The 10000-nt window shown below is 32.9% G+C and overlaps 1 protein-coding gene across 1 annotated transcript in view; it reads left to right on the top strand.

Moving 5' to 3' along the window:
- LOC135208120 (uncharacterized) overlaps nt 1–10000 on the top strand; it is a 125016-nt gene that overhangs the window by 114439 nt on the left and 577 nt on the right. The gene's annotated exons all lie outside the window — the stretch shown is intronic.

The raw sequence follows: 10000 nt of genomic DNA, 5'->3' as shown, positions 1-10000 counted from the left end.
TCACATAACATACAAACTAGTATATCCTGTTGTAAACTCCTCATCAGATACTGAGCATGACACTTGCTTATTCAGTAGATGTTTTCAATTACGTTCTGTTCTGAGAATTAATTTGGTTGTAGCTTATTTTCCTTTGAGAAATAAAAATGCATCAGTAATTGACAATCTTTTGGGACGTGAAAATGTTAGCTGTCCCCAGAGATTCGGAATAATATCATTATTATTATTCAGAAGATGAGACCTATTCATTGACTTGAAATTCAAGCTTCCAAAGTATATGGTGTCCATTAGGAAGAAGTAACAGAAGTTAATATACATACAAATAGAGATCATCTCACTTATTAAGAAAGAAAAAAAATAAATGAATAAAAAGATAAAAATACAAGGAGAATAGTATGAGGGTAGTAATGCATCGACCTTTGTTCGAACTTCCGAAGTTCCAGTTGCACGATGTCCTCAGCAGGAATCTGTTCCAAATAAGTAATAGTAAAAAGTAATAAAAAAGCTTATTACAATAATAGAATACAGAGAACTTCCCTTATAAAAAAAGCAATAGCTGAATGTATTTTCCGGACAAATTCCCTTTCTCCGGGAACTAATGTTTACCATTCAATTTGCATCATTCCAATTTATTTGTCAATTGCAGAGTATTAGTTGTTGTCGAATGTAAATGTAGGAATTGGAGTGGTCTCCTGTTCTCCATTAGAGAGACTCTATTGCATTTTGTTTCTCTTAAGTGAACAATACAATTCTCCTCAACTTTACAGAATGACATATGGAAGGTTTGTTTTATCTCTTACTACATATTGATTGGGTTTTTGTAAATATAAATTAGAGTGTTGTTATTGTTATGGCCTTAAGATTCAACTCTGGGGGGGTAGTCATAAAAGAAGTTTATTCTCCAAATCGTTTCCACATGACAATCCTTTGATATATCGACACACACTCTGCCTCCTGTCGCATCACTTTGATGTGCAAGTTCTGTTGGCGGGACATTTCCTGAACTTTGACCTGACTTTAAAAAGGTAAAGTAACTCAGACTTATAATTTGTTCTCTCATTCCTGTAAATCTCATGATCCCAATGAGACAAAATGGAAGTATTATAGGAATGTTTTTGAATTATTAGTTTTTGTTTTAAGAGGCCTCTTTGATAAACAGCAAGTTATTTTATATACTAGAGTCATATAAAGGGGAAAAGTACTGAGGACTTGGCAGAAACTGCAACAGTTTCCCTGAATCACTCAATCTGGTTTTTTCATTGACTTTTTATTCCTTCTCGACCACTTTATTTAACTTAATTCAAAACAGTTTTTGCTTCCTTCAACTTGAAGTTTTTATTCTTCATGGCATAATTTTTTATTTCCTATTTTCCTCTTTTGTTTCGTAAAATTTTTTTGTTTTTTGAAAAGCAAAACGAATGAATATGTGTAGGGCCTAATACACATGATTTTTAATCACACAGTCATATTTCTTGTCTCTTTTTTTTTTTTTTTTTTTTTTTTTTTTTTTTTTTTTTTTTTTTACAAAACGAACGACGATTTTCTGTTTTGAATTATGTCAAGAATTTATGTTAATTCTGATGGCAATCAGTTTCATATTCCTTAATATCTCTGCAGGCCTTCATGCTTCCCATTACCTTCGTTTCAATAGACAGCCACTTTCCCTGTTTTTACAACTTTGACTTCATGTGGATGGTTCTCAGTTGTCCCGAGTTTTAGGGAAATATTTCATTTTCCCTTGAACATTTAATTTTGTCTTCAGGTTTCATTTTCAATTTCATCTAAGTGTTTAATTTTCTCACAAAGGTTTCACTCTTCATTAGTCATTTAATTTTCTCCTCAGCATTGCATTTTCCCACAGACATTTCATTCCTCCCTCAATGTTTCATATTTCCTCGAACGTTTTATTTCCCTCTAAATGTTCCATTTCCCCAATCTTTTCATTTTCTCCTGTTTATATCTTCATTTTCCTCATGATGTTTAATTTTTCAACATGAATATTTTCATGTTCCCCTTAAACATTTAATTTTCCTATAAACGTTTCAAATTCCCTGAATAATGTTCATATCCCTTGCCCCCTTCCATTTCCCCTGAACAATTCATTATCCCCTAAAAAATTTCGTATTTTTCTGAACATTTCATTTTCACCAAACCTTTATTACCACGTGCGATTTCCCCTCACACACACACACATATATAATACGATTTACGTAATGGAGCATCATAATTCCTTATTATTTCATTCTGGTTTCTGGTGTGAGAGAAACTTAATGTTTCGTGTATATAAATCAGACTGCAAATGTGTTAATGAGTTTCAGGATAATGATACGTTAAAAATGCAAAGGGGAAATCTAATGAAGAGGCAGATTTAATTTTAATCATATAATACAGATGAAGTGGGAGAGGGAGAGAGTATAATTACGTAGGACTGAAATATTGTGGCAGTGTTTTCACATAATAACATATCCGTGAGGTTAAATGCTCATGATTTGGAATATCACGCGTTATTTCACTCATGCAAAAAAGTCTCTTTGAGATGACCTTAGTCGTTTATTTAAACGGTTTTGGAGTCTTCCGAGAATTTCGACGTCCCGCTCGTAATTACTTTCTAATTTCAAAGTAAAAGTATTATTTCTTTGTGAGAAGGACATCGATGGTATTGTGAGGAAGGTTTCATTTCTACGTATAACAGTCATGATACTGATTGTACGAGTTTTAGTAATAGTTTCGGTGTTTTAGTAATAGAAGTACTAGATTCGGCATTTTAGCACTATTTTCGGTGTTTTAGTACTAGTAGTACTAGTTTCAGTGTTTTACTACTCTACTAGTTTTGGCCTTAAAGTACAAGTTTCCGTGTTTATTACAAGCGATAAAAATCCTTCTTATTCTTCTACTTCATCTTCTTCTTCTTCTTCTTTTGGAACACAGAAAATGTCTTGCTGTCAGAAAGGTAAAACTGAAGTCAAGAAGACAACTCAGAATAATTTCAGCGAGGAACTCAGGATAAAAGATTAATTCTTTATTATTATTATTATTATTATTATTATTATTATTATTATATTATTAATTATTATTATTATTATTATTATTCTTCTTCAGAAGATGAAGAGCCCAATTCATACGGAACAGTCCCCTTAAAGGGGCCAATGACTTGAAATCCATGAAGCTTCCAAAGAATATTATTAAGGTGTTCATTGGGAAGGAGTAAGAGGAGGTAAATGAAATACAGAAAAGAAAGATCTCACTTATCAAAAAAGAGAAAAGTATGTTAACAAAAAATAAGTAGATAAATATGTAAATAAACTATTAAAGTTTTATTGTACTTTTTTAGCTAACGAACATACAAAAGATCTTAGCAATTTATGATTATCATTTTTAACGCGTTATCACAAATGCTAATCGGAGATTCGTACCCAATATATATATATATATATATATATATATATATATATATATATATATATATATATATATATATAATATATATATATATATATATATATATATATACACGTATATATAATTCGATTTTCACACTAGCGGCTTTGGTAGGTAAATTCGTCTCATTTCTGAATAGTATAAATTTTTCTTTACTCTTTGTACTTGTAGTCTACCTCTTTGCTTCCCAACTCTTAGATAGACGAGAGTCGCTTGTTTAAAGGTAAAACTTTCCTTTAACACTTGATAGAGATGAGAGAGAGAGAGAGAGAGAGAGAGAGAGAGAGAGATGTACAACCGTGTTATTTCCTCAGTCTGAACCCCACTTAAATTGCAAAGATCCTCTCCAAGAGTTTCAAGAAGAGAAAATTCGTTCGCAAACATCAAAGGAAAGAAGCCTTATTCCCGACTTAACTTTGAGGGCTGTTCAGACACTTTGGTGTTTCGTTTGGAAGGTCTTCATTATTCTCTCTCTCTCTCTCTCTCTCTCTCTCTCTCTCAATAAAAGCAGTTTAAGGAAAAAGAAGAGGCTGTTGACAATCGCCTTCTCTGGATCCGTCCAACGAAGGAAATGTCCTTCTGGTCCTAAGAAGAAGAAGTTGTTATCATGGCCTCCTTGTTATGGAGGCATCTGGCACCTTTCATTAAGGAAGACTTCCATTCGCTTTATTGTCGAGCCATTGGCTCCTCCTCCTCCTCCTATCTTCCGGAGCTCTCCGGAGAAATGGTGTCTCCTTTTTGGTGTAATGGTCACTGAAGGTCACCGGGGGTGGGAATTGACCTTTGTTTCGAAGTGAATTATGACTGTGACCTTTTTGGGCTTTAGGTGATGTAAAGGCATTTTTTTTTACCTTGGGTAGCAAAACTCCCTTTTGGGTTTCTGTCCTTTGTAATAAGTAACAAAGTCCATCAAGTAACAGAGAGAGAGAGAGAGAGAGGTTCTGTCGCTTGAGAAATTGTGTCGCTCAGAGGAACGACATCTGTTGTTTGTCCACAAAGTTCCCTTGCCTGAGGTTGTCGTTACTCTCGGTTTAGGGCTTTTTCATGGCGACCCTCTTCTCTTTACTTCTTCCACACACACACACACACACACACACACACATCATCCGTTACTTTACTGTCTGGGTCTTTCTACGAAAGTTACCATCATCTCTTGAGGGTAAAGTTTGAGTCTTGTCCAAGTATCGTTAACTTCTTACTGGATTGCTTTTGAAAGTCCTTGGCCCAAATATTACTTTTGGACTACTTTCATTGTCATATTCTGCATTTGGTGTATTAGAAAAAATGCTGATTGTAGCTCATTTATAATTATTAAAACTCAAAACACTTTTCAAAGTTTTCAGGACAAACGGCAGTCAACAGTTGTTTACAGTTTTCCGTTGTTTTCGTTAGGGCTGTAATTTCCAGCACATTCCGTAGAAGAACAAATATAATATTATATATTTATATATATTATATATATATATATATATATATATATATATATATTATATATATATATATATATATATATATATCATTCAGTTCCCTTCTCGCGAGTAGCCACTTGGAGTAAAGAACAGAGGACACTGAAATTACCAGTCGTTTTCAAACTTCTTTTGAAAACTGGGCCCTTTTTGGGCGTTCAAAACATATAGGCAATTAAGAGAGAAGTGTTCCAAGGGGAGAGAATATGAGCATCACTCAAGTCGGACTCGCAAATTTCACTCCAACTATAGACTGCTTTAGTTTGACTCGGATGCATTTGAGTGCACGAGAACGATTGATCAGATCATATGGCATTTATAAGTGGAATAAAATGATAAAACGCATGTGTACTCGCTTGGGAATGACTTTTGGAAACTATAGTTACCCGAAATATAGTTTATGATTTTGGTGTCTCAGCATCCCCACAGAGGAATGACTCAAGTCTTCTTAACACCAGATAACTTCAGTAATGGCATTATACCGACTAATTTAGGTGGTAATGACTATCGTGGGCAATGTTGCAAATGTTTATATTATTATCATATTATTATTCAGAGGATGAACCCTATTTAAGAAGTCTCCAAAGAATATTAAGGTGTTCATCGGAAGAATTAACGAAAGTAGAGGGAATACAGAAAGCGGAGATGAGTTATTCAGAAAACAGATAAATTAACAAATCAATAAATAAAAAAGTAATAAAACATTTTTTCACGGGAATATCTACTAAAATTGTACAACTATATTGTAAAAAGATTTTTAAAAATTATTTAACATTTTATTTGTGAAATAGAACATGCGTACACATACACACATTATATATATATATATATATATATATATATATATATATATATATATATATATTATATATATATATATATATATGTGTGTGTGTGTGTGTGTGCTTGTGTGTGTGTGTATACACAGCCATAAGACAAATACTTCTCAGCGTTACTCTCATGTTTGCAAAACTAAACTCTAATGAATGTGGAAGCACGATTAAGTGTGCTAAACCCTCATCTCTCGGAACCGAAATTATTAGACAGCGTCCGGGTGTTTTAGAATCCTCCTCGGTGCCTGATAAGAGTTACTTCATTGCGCTTTGAAAAACGTTAAAAAAAATGTTGGATGTAAATTTGCATACTAAGCATCTTTTTTTAAGATTATGTTCATAGAGAGATTTTCTGTGATTTCTGTTTATTTTTTCATACCAATAATAATTGGAGAATATATCTAAACAATTAGGTAACTTTTTTGGTGGATAAATAAACTAAGGTCGGATGAAAATACAAATCAATATTATTTATATTTTTCACTGCGTTAAATTTCTTCATTCATTTTAATCTCACTCATTATTTTCCAGTGTAAACATCACCATAACAAAATTACCTTTCAATAAATTACAGATATTATGAATTGAAGTTGAAATCACTTTAATCTAGAAGCTCTAAACCAATATGCACTTCATGGCATAGACCTTCCTAAATAAATCCATTGTTTTTAAATTACATAAAAAAAAACACATTTATATACATTACTTAATGCACCCCATTGCGAATGTGACAGGGTATTTGAATATTTGTTTTACTTGCAATAAAACAGATTTATGGAGAATGATTGTTATATTGACGATAATATCCCATTTAATTAAAGTATTACACCGAAAATATCTAGCAAAATATGGCTTAATCCATCCACCAAGTGAGCCTCAGGAGGACATCCAATCAATCAATCAATCAATCAGAGTAAATTGAGCTGAATCCCGAAAGGCAATTAATAATTTATCCGAATTGGACGGAAAAGCAAATCCAAGTGAAAAATGATTTTGCCTCTTTTGAATAGAAATTTGAATTTTATTTCAATTTGTATTACTCGTGGAAGAGTTATTTCGATACAAAAGCAATGCTGTGATATGAATTGCAGAGAAGTGACAATAGTTTTTTTAACGATACAGAAACCCATTTTGGAGTTTGTAACAACTTTGCAGAATCAGGCGATGGTGTTTCAAGTCCTTTAGTGCAAATATGTATAGTTTTATGTAGGCAGAATGAATCACTTGTACAATTGAATTACTTCCAGCATTATATTTAAATCATGGGAATTCAATAATAAAAGGAATAAAAAAAAGTATGTAGCATTTCAGCTTCCATAAATTATTTCTAGTTGATAAAAGTATGATTGTAGTGAACAATTCATCAAATATTATGAATCTTGAAAAGTATATGAATATAAAGATAATCATGTTTTGCAATATTTATATCTTTATGAATTTTATTTTGTGTAAAATACGCCCAATATTGTCGTTTTAGAGTTTTATCCGGGATTAAAATCCATAAAGGAACTGCGAACATTTGTTTATCTTTGTCTGAATTCAGTAATTTCCTGAAAACGTTGGTTCTGTGAGAAAACTGTTCATACTCCATAATGAGTATTTCTCTCTCTCTCTCTCTCTCTCTCTCTCTCTCTCTCTCTCTCGCTCTCTCAAATTAATTTTCCATTAACAGTTGCAGTGTGAGAATTTAGTAGAACAAAAGGTTTTTTCTATCTTTCTGCTTAATTCAGCTTTTATATATATATATATATAAAAGCTTTAAAATATAAAAATGAACAATACTCTGTTTAGAAAACTAGCTCGATCTTCACATTAATTGTAGTGAAGCATAATTATTATTAAAGCAACATTTATATATATATAATATATATATATATATATATATATATATATATATATATATATATATATATATATATATAATATATTTATAGAATGTTGAGGCAGAATGTTGTGTTCACCTGATATATAATATATCTGCTTGCAGTGTCATTCTGAAGGATGAGGAAATACTTCAACCTTTGAGGCAACTCGGGTCTCAAAAATCCATAAACCCACAAGATAGATTGTTTTCTGATGACGGTTCTCTCTCTCTCTCTCTCTCTCTCTCTCTCTCTCTCTCTCTCTCTCTCTCTCTCTCCAAATCCATTCATCTTCTCCCATTCAATATCATTTTTAAAAATTTTCCAATAAAAAAGTAATGACTTTTGACAGTATTGGCCCCACAAAAAGAACCTTTAAATCCCCAGAATCACCGAAATACATCCTAAACCACAAAGTTAATCCATTTTCTTTCTTTTCTTCTTCATTTTCTTCGTCCCATTCGTATAATCCCCACACTGAATCCTTTGTAGTCGAGATGTTTCAAAGGGAAATAAAAAAACGACAGACAATTATAAACAGGAGAGAGAGAGAGAGAGAGAGAGAGAGAGAGAGAGAGAGAGAGAGAGAGAGACTAACTGTAATGGAGAGTGATTAGACTTCCAAAGAGATCAAGGTAATGAACGATTTGTGTTTTTCTTTTCATTTCACAGAAGATCATTTTATATCAAATAATCCTTTTATTGCTCTAATGGCGGCTACCTTCTTCTTTCCTTCCTTCCTTTGTTTCTTTCTTTGTATTTCGTTTAATTTGTCTTTTTCTCTCATTCCTCCTTTCTCGGTGAAAGACGCCTGGATTTCCGCTTTTTATCTATTTTTCCAAATTCATATTCTTTGTTAACTTTCCACCTGTATTCATTGGGATGTTCTTCCGTTAGGTGAGTAGACACTGAATCTCTTACTCATAGTTGGGGAGAGATTGTCACATTTCTCTAATCATCCAATATTTCTTTAGTTCCTCTCTATCGCAGTTCTTTGTGTGTATGAATGTCACTATAAAGCCTTGAGATCCAACTTCAAAGAAATATGAAGAAATCGTGTTGTCGGGTAGCGGGAAATGACCGGTATATTATATATACTATATATATATATATAATAATATATTATTTATATATATATTATATAGTATATAGATTATATTATATCTCTCTCTCTCTCTCTCTCGTCTCATCTCCTCTCTCTCTCTCTCTCTCTTTATATAATATATATATATATATATATATATATATATATATATATATATATATATATATATATTATGTATATATTTATACATAAATACATATATCAGCCTATAAAACAATAAAAACGATTGCCCACTCGATGGTGAGGATATATCTATTCCATTTCCAATAAATATATATCTTAAAACGAAAGGTATATGTATGTACGAGCGGGAGTAGATTTTCAATCTTCTCGTGATCAGGTCGGCAACGTGACTCGCTTGGTTTTGAGTAGAATGAGAGAGAGAGAGATGTTGCAATAGAATCACTGATGATTCCCAACTTTGAAATATTGAATATAAAATCACGCATAATACAATATATTACCAACTAAGCTATACTTTATGGGAAACATGATGGCTCAGGATTCATCATACTTGTCACTATCAGTAACTGAGAACTATTTAAAAATATATACATAAAACCACTCATAAACCAACAAGCAGCTATACTCTGTAAACATACACACGCACGCGCACAAAAATACGTACACTTATACAAGAGTTCCCCTATGACATATCACGAATCCCACAAAGTCGTAACAGTGTGATGACGCAATAATTCAGGTGAAACGCCCCTTTATGTTCAAAACAATGTCCTCTCTGCCCAACGGTGTCTTATCATCGATTCTAGTCGAATTAACCACAAATCCTCATCCTCTTTGCGAAGAGATTTTCCTCCAACAAAATAATTTATTTAAACCCCCCATCCCTGGAAACCATTTCCCCAACAGCTCAAAGAAGCACGAGGGGTAATTCCATCAATACCTTTCCAGTTTCCAGACACAAGTGGATCAAGTTTCCAGCGAAAAGACCAACAATAAAGGAGTAACAATGTTAGTGATGGAACTACACGAATAACGCCAACGGTTTCCAGTCCAGGAGATGTGCTAGAAGTGACGCTGGATGAAAAGCGGTATTCCAACACTGAGTTTTTCAAAGGTGGACTCCGTAGGGAATGGGACTGCAAACAGAGGCAAAGAGCGTTCAGGAATAAACTGGGACAGTTTAGACTTTAGAGCTTTAAAACGGATTAAGAGAGAGAGAGAGAGAGAGAGAGAGAGAGAGAGAGAGAGAGAGAGAGAGAGTTCATCTATATCAAGACCAGTAATAACAGCAATAATATCCAAAGAAATATCAAAGCATTGTTTATTGTCGCC

Source organism: Macrobrachium nipponense, chromosome 34 (genome assembly GCF_015104395.2).
Source record: "Macrobrachium nipponense isolate FS-2020 chromosome 34, ASM1510439v2, whole genome shotgun sequence".
NCBI lineage: Eukaryota > Metazoa > Arthropoda > Malacostraca > Decapoda > Palaemonidae > Macrobrachium > Macrobrachium nipponense.
Note: the sequence above shows the minus strand (reverse complement) of the source record. Positions and strands in the feature narration are given on the sequence as shown.